Source organism: Argiope bruennichi, chromosome 8 (genome assembly GCF_947563725.1).
Source record: "Argiope bruennichi chromosome 8, qqArgBrue1.1, whole genome shotgun sequence".
NCBI classification, from domain to species: domain Eukaryota; kingdom Metazoa; phylum Arthropoda; class Arachnida; order Araneae; family Araneidae; genus Argiope; species Argiope bruennichi.
The window spans coordinates 52,597,461-52,614,626 of NC_079158.1; the positions used below are offsets into that span (position 1 = coordinate 52,597,461).

The window sequence follows — 17,166 nt, forward strand, 5'->3', positions numbered from 1 at the left end:
ATTTATGTGGTAAGAAAATTTGCATAGTTAAAAAGGTAATTTTTTTGAATTTTAAGATAACGTAAAAATTATTTTTCTACTGGAATATTTTCAGAATTTCTAATGGAAATCGCTAAAATTTTACTAGAATTAAAATTTTAAAAAGTAGCTCCGAAATGCACATTTCCACCCTTCAAAGTACACATATGACAGTTTGGCAGCTTTAGACCAAACAGTCTGGCTTATGGTGCACCAACACACATGCAAGCATAAGCACATATTCGTCTTCATTATAAGTAAAGATTAAGATAAACAGTATGCCCTAGTCGACATCCTGAAATAATTAAATATGTACATATATAATATCTCTATTCAATAGAAACATTTATGAATATTAGGATATTTTAGCAAATTCGATTAAATTTTGCTTCATTTTATAATGCCGTGAGCAAATAAGAATATATAAACTGAAGTATTTCTTCACGTATATGAATATCAAAAAATAAGATATAGACCTGATATCTTCGTGCCACGACTGCATGTCATTCATACCTCTCGTTCCATTTTATATATTTTCTATACCCTTGGCGCCTCGAACCTATTCAAACAGACCTATTTTTATCCAAATAGATATGAAACAGAACCAGAAGCATTTTCTCTTTCTCTCTCGCTGTCTCTTTTTTTTTTTTTTTCGCTCTTTTTTTATGAGAATTCTGAAATGTCTAAATTTATCAAAGCCTTTAAGGTAAACATTTTTAAGGCGGCACAACTTAACCTTTATGTTCGTCGCATGTATAGTTAATATTCTAATCTCAGAAATAGGTGTTGTTGCTGCTATTGTTTCTTCTGGCGCTAGTCATAGACAAGCCCGCTTGACGAATTCAGCAATTTTAAGCCGAGAGAGAGTCTCTTGTTTGTCAGTTGCGCCATCTAGAGCCAAGAATGCGTCTCAGATACTGATGAGTCACATTCGCTTGAACAACCCCTTTTTACATGGGGGCACATTCACAAATCTCACAGAGAGAACACAGACGAACAGCCAAACCCGAACCGGGACTCCAACCCGAGACGCCCAGAGCACGGGAAATACGCGCTACCCCTATCCCAGCGCGCCGGCAGAATTAGATGTATAATTCCAGATGGAAAAAATCCTTTAAACACCACAAATCGTTATTGTTTGTACCTTTGAATCAATGCATACTACTACTGAAAAAAAATCATGAAGTCGAGATTTTTAGATAGTTTCTCAGTTTCTTAATCATATTTAGCAAAGTATGTTTGACATTACATTTAAGCACACATATACACGCACGCACACGCACACAATATCTGCACTTCAGCGATTAAAACTTCAAATGATGAAGCTTCCAATGGTATTCTGATCTAAGATAGATCATTTCAACGGTTGTGGAAAAGAAGAGACACCATTCATTTCACAACGTTTTTTCAAAACGGCTAATGATTGGTCAAAAATAATGAAATTCAAAACTGTATAATTCGTTCAATTTTAGTAGCAGAAAATCTTTTTTTTTTTTTTTTTTTTTTTTTTTACTATTTGAATTATAAGTATGTTAAATATATTTAGCTAAACATGACTAATACAGCTGGGGAAAGTTAAGATATTAGTTAAGTTATAAGATTATTAAGTTAAGATATTCAAACATTTTATTAGAACCACTTTTGGTTTTGATAAATTAATGCCTTAAAACATTTAATTAAAATCATTATTGTCTGTAATAAATTGGTACATGATTATAACATCTCTAATTCTTCCCTAAAAAAATAACGGTTTTTTTAAAAAACATTTATAAGTGTATAAAAAGGGAAAATTAGTAATTTAACAATAACAAAAAAAATTGTGGGCAAGTTAAAATCCTGAAAGCATGAGGTGCAGAAATATATTTAAAATTTTTAAAAAAATAACTTTTATTACAGTAACAAAAGTATTTTTTTTAATCAATCATAACATATTATTTTTCAGCTTAAAAAAATTCGATAATGATTTAAAAAATATTTAAGCAAAAATAAAAATCTGTTGCACCTTTTTTTTTTTAATTCAACTAGATTAAAAACTACAAAATCGCTTTATTTTACTACAAACATTTCAGAATCAGAATGATAATGTATATTTATATACATAAGTAAACAAAAAACATCCGTCGAGCCGGAGTCGAACCAGCGACCTATGGATATCTACTTCGTACCACCTACAGTCCACCGCTCTGCCAACTGAGCTATCGACGGCTACAAGGTCGCTGGTTAAAACTGAACTCACCCAAGTATTTGGGTCACCTTCGAGATGAAAATTGTGAAGACCAAGTTGAAAAAAATATCTAGGCTAGCAATTTTTAACGTTTTAAATATTTTTAGAACGAGATCACCAATTATCACATCGGGATATTTTAATATTTTACAATAAGTTATGTTAATACTTAGTCCCATATTTTTTTTAATAAATTTTGGAATGTTATGCAATAAGAGAAAATAACTTGTATGTTTTTAAATATCTTAATGCGGAAGCTAAAATAACTATTAATTTTTCAGTCATAGGATGCACATTTTTTTTTTAAAAATGAGTTTTATTTTTATTTTCGCTTTTCTTAGGAATGAGAATCATTGGTTATTTAATTCCAATGCTTTAGTTCAAAACCCTCGGAGATTTTACACATGTGTTGGAATGGGTTTAATTCGTCAAAATAAGGGTGAGAGGAAAGATGAAAGGAGGAGTTGTTTACATTTAACAATCAAGTAAACTCGGATTACTCAATGACTGAATTAAAATAAAATAATACGATCAGAAACGATACAATACTCACATATGCGTGAAAAATTTTTTTGAACGCATAAGTATGTAATTCCGGAAATGCGTTCATTCTTCCGCGTGTCACCCCTTAGTGAGATAGAATTGTCGAAAAGTGGTTGTTTCAGGGTACTGAAACGAATAGTACATGCATGCATATGTGTACATACGGCCATGCATTGTATATATTTATGTGCTCGTGTCATTGATGTAAACGATAGAATTTTAGCAGATATTGGATTTGAACCAATTTTAAGTCTTACAAAGTGTCTGATTTTATGTATTTTGTGACCCAAGGCATTGCACATTTTGAGGTCATTTTTTTAACAAACTGGTGAATTTAGTTCCACATTTTTAATACGTTAATAATCTATTTTAGGATTGATTTTCTTTTCTATTTTATTATCTTTGCTATATGTAATTGTTTTTATTTATCTGTTATAGCATCAGATTGTTTAGCATCCATATTTTTATACTCTGGTGTAGTTCGTCAACAGATTCTGAAACGGCCGCATTTCGACAATTCCATCTCATTAAGGGGTGAAAAGCGGAACGATGAGTGCATTTCCGATATTCCCTTTGACCTTGGATTTCCCCTATTAGATACTAGTAAATGTAAACATCTCCTCCTTCCGTCTTTCCTTTCACCCCTGTTTTGACGAATTAAACCCATCCTAAGGCATGCGCAAAAGCGCGGAGGGTTTTACAATCCGATGCTCAACTATATGCGAAGTATAGAGGAAGTATTGTCAGAAAATTCGAACTCGAGTTTTTGACAAAACTCTAGTTTTCAGCCCTATCTGAACCCGAACAACAAATTTTTTGTATGTGTTTGTCAATCTGCTGTCTGCCTTTGAACATAATAAAACAAAAATGCTATGAATTAGATGGCTGGAATTCGGTAAATAGAATAAGAACCGAAGTAGATTTTGAGCGAAGTCCATTCAAAGGCAGTATGTTTGTCTGACCGTTCGAGTATAAATAAACCCGATATCTACAAGACGCAAAGCGCTAAGCAGATAAAATTTGGTATACAAAATAAGGAACTAATTAAAGTATGATTTGTATTTCTTAAGGAATGCTAATAAAATAAAAATATTACATTCAAAATGTAATAAAAAAAGTTCCCATTCTATTACCAAAAATATAATTACCTGTATCTACACACTAAGAACATAAACGAACATGTAAAATATTTCAATATCATTTCATGAATTTCCAAAAAACTCTGGAAGCCAATACAGCTTCTATACTTATAATAAAGCTCAATGTGTGTGTGTGTGTGTGTGTGTGTGTGTTGGCGCTCTACAGGCCAGACCATTTTACATACAGCTACCAAATTTGGTACATGTATACCTTGGAGGTTGGGAATGTGCACCTGGGGTTTCTTTTTTCGAATTTTTAATTAGAATTTTAATTATTAATTAAAAACTAACTTTCCCGCCAAGAAAATCTTCCATTTTCCCCACCGCCAACTTTTCCGCCAAAAAAATCTTCCATTATCCCCAGCGCCAAACGAGAAAGGCTTCAGTTTTTTTTTTTCTCCCAACAGTAATAAGGCTAGGGTTAAAATTTTTCGGCGGATTATTTCAATCGGTTCTGTTTATTTTCTTAATGTTTGATGCATTTAAAATTAAACATTGTTAATGAATCAATCTTTCAGATTCATTCTGAAGTACTTTTGAATTAAAATAAAACAGAATAATGGAAATTAAAAATTTCTAATCCGCATAGCGTTACCCCAACTGGCGTAGAAAAAAATCACGTATTTGCGTTACGTAACCGGCGAAGAAAATTCACGCATGCGCATTGTGTTCTGATTGTTGCCATGACAATGTTATCAATGGATGATTTAAATTATTTTTGGGTTAGTTGCATGCTTTTGTAAGTAAATTGTACTTATGTTAGTTATATATTTTTTGTATATGCTTATAGTTTTAAGTACATCGTTTTTTAAGTAGTTTTTTTAAAACCTGTTTTCAACCGTTTATTTTAAACGATTCGTTTTATTTTCTTAGTGTTTGATGCATTTAAATTTAAAGATTGTTAATCAATCGATCTGCTCATAATGAATCTAAGAAAATTTTGTTGACCAACTCTTGAGATATTACATAAATTAAAAAAGATATTCTTTAGTGCCCATAAAGTTTAAACGCTGAGTGACTCTATTTTCAGTAATCAGATTATAAAAAAATGCTTTGTTTCAGTAAAAAATATTATTATATTAATTGAAGATAAATTCTTTCCACTTTAATTTAAAGCATAAATTCTACGGGTGCTAACAGAAAATGAGAGAGATAACATATTACGTTAGGACTGAAGGACTTTATAATATTATGAATGAATTATATGATAATCAAAATTTGAAGTTTTAAAATATTTTGATGAAGAAGCTATTAAAGTAGAAATTGCATAAAATATTTAATTATTAAAATTTTAACGAACATTAAGATTGGCGAACCGGCTGGTCGCCAAAGGCGGCTAGTAAATTTAATAAAACTCATTGCAGGGTAGATTTACATTATTCTGCATGCGGCTTGTAATAAATATGATTCCTAAAATTATTAAAATAGTGAAAAACTAGATTTTTATTTTTAATTCAATCGTTGGATTCTTTTTAAAAGAGGTGATCCAAATATTTGGATGAATTCAGTTTTAAACATACAATTCACAACCGTCGATAGCTCAGTTGGCAGAGCGGTGGACTGTAGATGGTTTAACGCAGCTATCCATAGGTCGCTGGTTCGACTCGGGCTCGACGGATGTAGTATTTTTTTCCACTTTGATTTTAAAACGTTTTTATTAAAAATAAATAATTTTAGAGTATTTAAACTGGGTAAGATGAAATAAATAAAAAAACATAGTTTAATTGGGGTAAAATAATTTGATTATCAATTCCTTTAAGTTGAAAGATAAAATGTAATAATAATCCTAATAAATATCCTTATAAATATCCTAATAACAAAGTGAATATACTGAGACACTGTCACCTGACTAATTATACTGGATAAAGTATAATTATTTCAATGTTTTATCATCCATATATATCATATCATCATGTTTTCTTAGTATTATCTTAATGTTTTATCATTCGTAGAGTTTTTGGGTTTTATTATTTTTTACAAACATTTATTAGGCATTAAAGAAAACACACTTTTTTCTCTGACAGCTTTCGGCTCATTCTCAACCTATAGACAGTTGTACAGTCTGTCTAGTTGAAAATCTGCTGCTAGTTTTAATAATCTTTAGTTACTAGCTTTGACTTTTACGTTCATTTTATAAATAATAAAAATTACCACTAATTTTATTTAAATTCGTTTAGAAGGAAGCAAAGAATTGTTCTCTACACACTATTTATCTGGTAGAAACCGATAAATTTATACATTAAAGGATAAAAGCGATCATTTTTAGAATTAAAAAAAATATTTGGAAGAGGATCTGATCTGAAATTATATAATTAAATCATTTTCTTATATTGATATGTGATTTACAAGTGATAAGATCACTTGCATAAACATTTCAAACTTTTTAACACAGGCGTACAGTTGAAATTTATTAAAAATTGATCATTTTAATGCCAAGATCATATACTAAAATTCATTTATTTTACTTGTTTTGATTTTGAGTGTACATATGAACAGGCAAACAAACAAACGATTCTTCTTAGAATATTTGGATCGAAATTCGTTACAGATTTACGATTCTGATATAAAAGTCAGATCGCATGAAATAATCACATCTTCAATTCTATACTTTTACATTTTCATGTTCAGATTCTTAAGAATAGAGGTTCTAATATACGTCAATCATTTTTTGGATTTATCTAAAAATTTGGTATAAATCTAAAATCCATTAATTAAATCACATACCAAAGTTCAATTGTGTAGTTTGGTCCGTTTCAGAATTACTTTGTTCACATTTCAAGCGACAGACATAGGAAAACGAATTACAAATTAAAGCAAAATGGAATAAAATTTTAATATATTAAACATTTAATCCACAAAAGAATTTTTAATACTTTTTATTGCATTTTATCTTTTAGATTAAAGGAATTGATAATAATAATCAAAATATTTTATCGCAAGAAAACTTACTGTATATATATATATATATATATATATATATATTATTTTATCTATCCCAATTTAAAATTATTCGCTTTTTAGGAAAACGTTTTGAAATCGAAGTGAGAAAAAAAAAGGGTATCTTCCGTCGAGCCGGAGTCGAACCAGCGACCTATGGATATCCGTTACAAAGCAACTACAGTCCACCGCTCTGCCAACTGAGCTATCGACGGCTGTGAGATTTGCGTTAAACCTGATTCCAACCAAGTATTGTTCATTTTCGGATCCGAAAACCTCTACACTTTTGCACATGCATCTGGATGCATTTATTTAGTCAAAATAAAAATGGCTGGAAAGGAGATGTTTACATTGAATTATAACGTGAACTCAGACTATAAACTTAGGAGGCGTAAAAACTGCGCATAACCAGTAATATGGGGGGGGGAAGACAACTCACAATAAAAGATTTTATAGCCATTTTTATATACTGTAAGGGGCCTATACACTAAATTATGATGAATAAATGGAAGATTTATGTTCTTAATATTTGCCAATTCCCTATTTTACAAAATAATCAGAATATACATATGTCGAAACACTTTTTTTTATTTGTTATGGAGTTTTTTAATAACATTTTAGGATTAACAATGGCAGATAATCTCGGTCAAACATAATGACAACTAAAATATTCTTCGTTCCACTCTTGAAAGTTTTTCGCCACTTGAATTAGGCATATAAGCAATCAATACGCAAATTTGAGTTACAATAAAATAATACGATCACAAACGACCGTATACTCACATACATTTGGGGGAGAGGGGAGGAAGGGTAGAACTGAATGAAAAAGTATCTAATGGAACAGAAATCAAGGTCAAACAATGGCGAAGGATTCCAGAAATATGCTCCTCCTTCCGACTCTCACCCCTTAACAAGGTAGAATCGTCGAAAAGTGATGGACTCGAGATACTGAAGCAGCAATATTTGGATCACGACTGAGAAAGAATCGAAAGATTGAACTTAAAGCAGAAATCTAGCTTTACTTCCTCGTTTTAACAATTTTAAGAGTCATATTTATCACACGTCACAAGCAGGACAATATAAATCTACCTTCCTAAGTTTTTTTGGAAATTTATAGTATTAAAATATATTATATGTTCCTTTATGGTCTTTATGTGCAGATAAAGGTAATTATAATTTTGATAATGGAATGGAAACACATTTTATTATTTTTTTTTAATTTCACCTTTTTATTTTATTCGGATTCCTACCTTGAATTAATTAATTCCAAAATTTTTGTCCCTATTTCCCTTTTAAAAATTTTTTCTTGTGATTGAGAATATGTAAAATAATAGAATTAAATAAGTATTTGTGTTTAATGTATTAAAATTTGCATAAAATTCGGTTATAACTTGTCTTTTTTTTTTTTTCTAAATATTTAACAAGTTGTAAAAATTATAAAGATAACATATTTATGCTGTTTTGAATAGATTTTTTCAAAGATTCCAATATTAACTATATTTAAAAGTGTGTTCTAAGTTTCGAAGGAAAAAAAGTGGTTCATTAACTATTATTTATTTTGAAGAAATTGATTCATTTATATATTCAAGAATTTCCAATTCTAGAAATCTAAAAAATTCATACGGTAGATAATTGTAGCTAAAATTATTAAATTAAATCATTTCCCTTGTATTCCAAACATAAAAAAAAAATTTCAAAATAATTTCTCTCTCTAAAAAAAAAAAAAAAAAATCTTCAAAAATTTGCAAATGTGTTCTAACCTACTTATCTACTTATCTTGTTTATTTGCACACTGAATATAAAAATTATTAAAAAAATCTGAAAATTCATTAACAGAGAGGCATTGACAAACAGAGAGACATAATTCGAAAAGCGTGTTTTTCTAATCCAGTGAGGTCCAAAATGATCCATTAAAGTGTCGAAGATGGATTCTTCTGAGTAGAACCTTTTTTTTAACTGAAGATATTTCCTTTTTAAATAAAATATGACAAATAAATTTTAATTCCTGCCGAAGATTATTCTTCTTTAAACCTTTTTCATTCTAAAAATACGTAACAAAGTTTATTTTAGAACATTATGCTCGATTTAATTGAGAACAATGTGTATTTATTTTATAGTTACTAGTTTAATATTTTTAGAACTTAATTTACTGTTAAAGTATTAGCATAATTAAACTATGATCTTGTGTGTGCATCACCAGATTGCTGCGCATGTAATAAAAAATAATTATTTTTATTATACTATTACTATTTTAAATATCACTATTTTTAAATATAGCACTATTTTTAAAATATAGCACTATTTTTAAATATCATGATATTTATATCAATAATCCATAAATTAAAAGTTAAAGTATAAAATAAAATTAAAATTTCAAAAAAACTTATTTTAATTACAGTAATAAAATTTTTTTAACTATTTTATTAAATCTTTTTTTGCATTTTATCTCTCAACTACATGAACTGTAAATAATAAATTAAATATTTTACAGAAATAAAACCTAAATTGTCTTTTTTTATTTCATCTTACTCACTTCAAAAACTACAAAATCACAAGCTGTCATTGAAAACGTTTTAAAACCGAAGTCAAAAAAAGGCAACATCCGTCGAGCCGGAGTCGAACCAGCGACCTATGGATATCTGCTTCGTATCACCTACAGTCCACCGCTCTGCCAACTGAGCTATCGACGGTTGCAATAGAAGGGTTCGAAACTGTATTAACCAGGTATTTGGGGTCAACCAACAGTGAGGATGGGAGGGGGGGGTCATGTTTTTATCGGCATACAAGAAGGAAGGTATTCGAACTTCTTCCCTGAAACCTTATTCCAAAGTAATGTTTAAAGTTTAATTATTTTATTTTCATTTTACTTTTAAAAATGTACTCTTTACCTATGCCAGCGATAACAAGTTTTCAAAATGCATAGTTAATATATTTGATAAAAATATTTTAAATCTTATAATCGTTTACAAAAGAATAAATTTAATATTTACATCGAGCCATTTTACAAATCCTCCTCCTCTTGCCGTATCTTTAAGAATTCCATCTTTTTTTAACGCAAGTCGCTAATGCATGCATTTGAAATATAAAGCAACATTTAATTTTCGAGCACAAGCTTATTCATAATAGATTCGGGAGCACGTCGGATTTCCGGTTTGTATATTACAATGTATAATATTTTTTTTTAATGAATTCAAAATTACAAAGCACATATGCATAAATCTAGATTCTAGTAATCGAAGCAATGCAAAATATTGTAACAAAAATATACTTGAAAATGCCGCTCTATATAAAAAGTTAACGTATTAGACAGAAATCTCTTATTATTTATTGCCGAATGACAGCAGTCAAATGCAAATAAATCGATACCGAAAGCTTGCAACTACTTTATTGAACGTTTTCACAGCTGCACTTAATTCAACGCATCTGTAATAAGAAAAACAGCAAAATATCATCAACATTTTTTGGAGAATCCAGATGTCATCAAAAACTCCATTTAGACAAAGAAAAGACAATGTAAAAGAAATAGGCTTAACTTTCGCTATAGCTTATGAGTAACTCTTATGATTTACTTACTGATTTAAATTGATAACCATATCTTTCAAAACTATTAAATCGCATAAAAACGGTTTTTGCGATTAAATTTCCTTTTTGATGATATCAATTATATTTCTGTGAAATCTTTTTCTCTATTTTTATGATTTTTTAAATTCAGTTTAGTACACAATCTATAAAATTGTTTTTAATGTTATGATTTAACTCAAATTCATTCCTCAAAACATTCAATCCCGCATTTTTACCAGTGTTAAATTGAAGGTTTTAAAAAACTTTTCTTTAGATACTAACTCAACGCAAGTCGAATTTTCATTTCCATTTCATTTTCTCGTATACGCAGTATAGAGGAAGTACAGTAGTCTTCAAAGAATTAGAACTCAAGATTTTTGATGAATTTTCACGTATTAGACTGTTGTGTTCGTGCATCAACAAAAATAAAATGCAGACAAACTTACTATAAAACTAAATCTTATTACATTGTGGTGACGCTTTATAAGCCAGATATCAGCGTCGAGACAAGAGAAGTTTCTTTTGTCTTGTGGTCATGTTACTCGGCTACGAACCCAAAGGTTGCGAGTTCGATCCTCGCCTAGTCACCAATAGCAACAAGACCTACTCAAGTTCGAAAAGCAGATATTTTGGGAAATGTTCGTTCATCTGTCTGTTACTCATAATAACTCAAAAATAACTCAAAGATAACTCAAAAACACTTTGAGCAACACGGTAAAAATTTGTTATATGGTCCTTACATCAAATTTGCTGATTTCTATCAAATTTTGAACAAAATCTGTTCAGATGAAGTCCAGCTGTTCGAATTTGTTAGCACAATAATTACAAACGAAGAGAGCTAGAAAGATAAAATTTGGAGCAGGGATTTAACGTCAACAATATTGGCACTTCCAACTTTTGAGTCAAATTCAACGACGGAACGATTGTCTGTCGGACTGTACTTTCAGAAACATATAAATGTAAAAAATCAAAAATACAATAATTTAAATATATCAAATTTGGTATAGGAATTTGCGGCTACAAGGGCAGTTTTGTATCAAATTTTTGTTTCAGTTGGGCGAGAAAAAATATCTAAAACACAAATTCGATTTTTGGATACTATTAACGCATTCCAACGATTATTCGCCAAAAATCTCGCAGATAACACGATAGATTAAGTAAAAAAGGTAAATTCACGCCAAAGTTAATATTTCATAAATATTGTACGCCAATGCCATGTAAAACATTCTCTGGCATGAAAAGTTTATTAGAGAGTATGCGAAAAAATGTTTGGAAGAGACCACTCTGTCTGGTTATTTTGGAGCATAAGCATTTTTAATTTATTCTCACAGTAATTCGTAGCAGATTGGTTCATGTTTTTTAGTTAAAAACGAGTAACAAACAAACCATATAACAAAATGAAATTTAAAAAGTGCATGGCACACTAGTCATTTAACAAACTAAAAAGCCAATAATTTAGGTGATGAAGTTAGTCACCAAAGGCGACTAGTTTTTTTTTTTTTTAAATTATTTTTGAAATAATACAGAAACAAAATTGATGCCATTGATTTTTTTAATATTAAAGAAATGTAAAATTAGTTTTTGTGCAGCATTATATTTTTACGTTATTAAAAGAAAACATTCTAATTTTGATTTAAAAATCAAATATAAATTTTTAAAAAACTTATTCTTATTGAGCACTTTCTATTCAAGAAGTAACTATGTGTCAAATTGGGCAACTATAGATCCAATATACCTTCCCTATCGAACGTTTTGTACAATAGTATGAAAAACTATAAGCATTATCATTTTGAAAAAAAATTATAAAATTTCTACAATTACAGTACAAAAAAAATGGCATTATATTCAAAAGTCACAACTGTGTAACGGATATTTTTGCCCACTCATACTGATGCGTATAGAAATTTTCGTCATATAATCATTCTTTTGACATATTAATTCTAAAATTTTATATTGATCTCCAAATACAGTAACAAAACTGCATACCGAATTTCCGTTACCTAGATTCTTCATATTCATTGAGATCAAATTGTTTTAAATTTAACTGTTTTTATTGATTACAATAGAATATTTTGAAATGGAAAAAATCCGGTCTCAGATAAAATATGTAATATTTATTTCATCATTGCTGAAAATTATTTTGCTTTAAACTTTTTACATTTTTGAATTCATAATAAACGTTTAATTTAGGATGTGGCTTTCTATTTAGTTGAAAGTAGCGTACGTTCATTATAGAGCGAGTGGTATTTTTGCAATAAAACTGCATAATTACGACAATGTTTGAAAATATATTTTAGTTGGGTCGCCTCATAAATCATATTTTGATTTACAATACCAGTTTCAATGACTAAAACTAACATTAAAAAATTTTAATTATCTAATTGACAATAAAAAGAGCTTACAAATCTTTACATCATTCCAAAGCATATTTCTTAAAGAAAATATATGTCTACCTTTAACAGCTTAGACAATAGTACTGAGTCTGTTAGAATGAAATATCTAGAGATTTTTTTTTTCTTTTGCGATTAATCTCTGAGATGCAATTAATATAAAAGTACTAAAAAAACAAATATCTATTTTAGTTTTTTGAATTAAAACCGAAATGGACTAAGAACTAGAATCGCGATCACAAAATCACTTACTAAATTTCGTATATTTAAGTCACTACTTTTTTAATCTATCATGTTTACACGTTTGTGGAAGTATAGATTAATGGATGGTTTAGCCCTTAACGAATTTGTTTCCAAATTTGATACATTTCTGACTTTCTGATGTTAAACTTGTGTATTAACTTTCATTCATCTAGCTTTCTTCGTTTTGCAGTTGTCGTATTAATTTATATGCGAACACATAATCTTCCTCTGAATGGATTTTATACAAAATTTATTATAATTCTACAAATTTAGAGTATAAACCATATATCAAATTTCATCTATCCAGCTCAAGGTATTTTTGAGTTATTATGTTCATAGACATAACTCTTCAAAAGTTTTTTTTTTCCCCCCCAGACTTAAAAGATCTGACCCATTAAAATTCGTCAAAATCTCGAGTTTGAATATTTTTATGATTACAATACTTTCTCTTTGTATAATACTTCGTATGTAAGAAAGTAAAACGTGAAAATCATTGGCTACTGCAACGCAAAGCCGTATGATTAGAAATTAAAACAATCAAAGTCATTGATTAAAGGGGGAAGGGATTGAAAAATTAGATCATTCTGACCTAAAGAGAACATTTTTTCCCTCTTTATCCCTCACAATTGAGCAAATACTTGATAATTTTGCGCACATCTCGATTCATCAGCTGTTTCTAATTTGGTAACTTAAGAAGCCAACAAGTGTTGCTCATAATTTTTCTCTCCGCAACAGGTCACGACTCCTTCGAGTGTTCCACAGGACGCTTTTTTTTATGTTCTCACGTTTTCGAGCCCACCCAACCGCACCCTTCTCCTCACTCAAAAGTGACAGTCACTGCTTTTTTTTTAATGTTTGCTTCCCCTCCCCCCCCCACTTTCTCTGCACTAGTTTTTTTAATTCTATTTTTTTTTCCCCTTAAATAGTAAAAGCATTTTTCAAAACAAGCTTTCAAAGATGATCAATTACGAATTTTATTTAAACAGGGAGTTAAACTTAAATTATTCTTTAAAAAAAAATATGTTTTGGATTTCTCACAGAGAAGCATATTATTGTATTGAAATTTTATAAGCATTTATATAAAGGCTTCTTGTGATAACTAATTTTTTTACACGTTTTATGACGTCACAATTTCGAAAATAGTGAGCGATATAAGTGCATTATTAGTTGCTTTTTCTTTTCACTAATAGACACCAAATGCCTTTTTGTACTAAATCGAAAATGTTCTGCATTCTAATGATAATAAATGTAATTCTCGATTTTGTAAGTTGTATCCCCACCTTATCTTGTCGAATAAAAATATTATCGCTTTCGAAATAGCAACTTTAACTCATTTGCACCAAATAACTCTGTATGCAATCTGATTGGGCAGCGAGCGCACAGCCTTTTACTATACCTAAACATAACTCTCATGACTATAGCTGCGGTCATTCGGAAAGTAAAAGAATGAAGGAAAGGGATTTAATGGAATGTACCGTTTATGTATTCATTTTATATGTTTCCACAACTCTCTTCGTAATCAAAGACTACATTTTTGTTCTTTTAATATAATTAATTTTTTCGAATATTTTTTGTGTAGCCATTTTTTCTCCGTCTGCTTATTTTATAGCTCTTTAAGAGATTTATTCTTTATTACATTATCAGATTTATAAGAGTTTATTCAAGTTTTTGAGCTGGAAGAAAGGAAAATTTTATAAAAGAATGTTTTCAGGAGATAGACTTCTGCTTTGAAACATTCTAGCATAATATCGATTTATTAAGAAAAACATAGTAAGAAAATAAATTGTCGTCTGAGAAATTCTTATTTTTTATTGTGTTTCAAAAATAGTCTTTGTTTATGAATTTATTAATCGACTTGCCAACAAATGATTAATTAAAAATCTAATTAAATATAATCCAGATCATAAATATTATCCTATTTAAAAAGATGGCAAACTTTAATTTTTGCTAAGCAGTAATGAAGACAAATACAGAAGATGGGCAGTTAAGCGCAGTCAGAACTACCCACAGATTGAACAATGATAGTAAGCTTCGAGTAAAAATAAATATTAAACAGAACAAACACAAGATACGATGCTTTTGAAATATATTTCCCAAACTGCAACTTTCTGCATCACCTCAAGAAAGGATAAAAATTGAAAGACAATTGGTTGCCAAGAGTAGCAATGAATTGAACAGGCAAACAAATGACAAACATATATAGAATCTAATAACTTCGACGAACGGTTAGTCGTGAGAAATTTTGGCAACTGCATGTATAAATTTCGCTGAATGATTTGTAGTGAGAAATTCGGGCAACTGCATGAATAAATTTCAATGAACGGTTAGTCGTGAGAAATTTTGGCAACTGCATGTATAAATTTCGCTGAATGATTTGTAGTGAGAAATTCGGGCAACTGCATGAATAAATTTCGATGAACGGTTAGTCGTGAGAAATTTTGGCAACTGCATGTATAAATTTCGATGAATGATTTATAGTGAGAAATTCGTGCAACTGCATGACTAAATTTCGATGAATGATTTATAGTGAGAAATTCGTGCAACTGCATGACTAAATTTCGACGAACGGTTTGTAATGAAAAATTTTGACATCTGCTTAAATAATTTGGTGGATATTTATCCCTATGTGATATACATAACTAATGTGTGATTTCTAAATTATTATAAACGATTTGCTTACCATTTAATAAATAAATAAGCATAATATCATGAGTCTTAAGAATTTATCAAGAATTATTTCAATATAAAAATTCAATCAGGAAATACATTATGGCAATTAAATCAAAATAAACCTAACAAGAAATCATCAAACCGTATTTATTATATCAAATCTTCAGAAAGAATTAAATTTGCATATAAAAAAGTCAAACTTTTTAGAAAATTGATAGTAAATAGAATGATAATATCGTATTAGATTATTTTAATTATACAATCATCTATTAATTTTAATCCATAGGATAATTTTATAGACATTCAATAAACATATAAAAATCATAAATTAATCGATATACGTGTATCTAAAATGCAATTTTACTACAGTCCCTTTAGACACAATTTCAAAAATTTAAAAACGTAAAATATTTAGAATCTCTTTTTCACCTCAAAAAAGGAAAAAAATGAAATTTATTATTCTCGTCTTATCAATGACGAGTTCTAAAATTTAGCAGCCAGAGCAAAAATCATTATAAATTCTAAAAAAAAAAAAAAAAAAAAAAAAAAAATTAGTAAGAATCTTGATGTTGATTTCTTTAAATTTATGCGCTTCGTGAACAAACCATAAAAAAAAAAAAAAAAAAAAAAAAAAAAAAAAGTGAAACATTCGTTTTTTTAATAAACATTGTAGCAGAAAAAGTTTACATCAAAAATAAACGCAATCATGAGATAAATGCTGCCATGCTTATAAAATATTTGTTAAATATTTAATTAAATTCAAAGATATAAAAAAAGAAAGGATTATGCGAATGCGCGGTGAATATATTTCGAATTCTATTCTTATCTCTGAAATCTCTTTTCGAAAATTCTTTAATCCCCTAGCCACGCATAGCAAACAGTATTTATGTATCTGGAGATAACGTGAAAAAATCTAGAGATAAAGTGAAAACATAATTTTTGGTAACTTTTAATAATAGTAATCTGATATGATTGTAGACACAGAAAATAAATTTCTTTCTCTTTCTTCTTCGCCTTGAGGCTACTAGTTACAGATGAATTTATTAACAATTACTTTTAATTTATCGTCTGCTCAAAAACAGCATGGAATTTTCTTTTTTTTCCCTCTCTCTTTCTCTCTTTGGAATTCTTGAGTGGAAAAAAATCGTTTGTATTAAAAAAACACTTGGAATCATACTTCCAAGTTTTTCACGCTTCCAATAAAATTTTGCTTAATTAATTTCACCGGCACAGAATGCAAACGATTATCGAAGTATGTAATAGTCATTTATTATTTTATCTCTCGAATCTTCGATATGCGTAAACCGATAATCGCTCAGTCACGTGCAAAAGTTTACCAGTTCCTGTTAATATTCTCTCTATTTTCCCCCATTCTTTTCTATCCCCTCCGTATGAACTTTATTTCCCATGGGAAGCCTTCATCTCACATGAGAAACACAAA

At 29.3% G+C, this 17,166-nt stretch overlaps 3 non-coding genes across 3 annotated transcripts; all 3 read right to left on the reverse strand.

Moving 5' to 3' along the window:
* Window positions 1-2,134: 2,134 nt before the first annotated feature.
* On the reverse strand, window positions 2,135-2,223 carry Trnay-gua (transfer RNA tyrosine (anticodon GUA)). Its single transcript is given in 2 exon segments — window positions 2,135-2,170; window positions 2,187-2,223. It is a non-coding gene; the product is annotated as a tRNA-Tyr (tRNA).
* Window positions 2,224-6,987: 4,764 nt separating this feature from the next.
* Window positions 6,988-7,076, reverse strand: Trnay-gua (transfer RNA tyrosine (anticodon GUA)). The gene is given in 2 exon segments: window positions 6,988-7,023; window positions 7,040-7,076. It is a non-coding gene; the product is annotated as a tRNA-Tyr (tRNA).
* A 2,386-nt stretch (window positions 7,077-9,462) lies between these two features.
* Trnay-gua (transfer RNA tyrosine (anticodon GUA)) lies at window positions 9,463-9,551 on the reverse strand. The gene is given in 2 exon segments: window positions 9,463-9,498; window positions 9,515-9,551. It is a non-coding gene; the product is annotated as a tRNA-Tyr (tRNA).
* Between the last annotated feature and the right edge of the window lie 7,615 nt (window positions 9,552-17,166).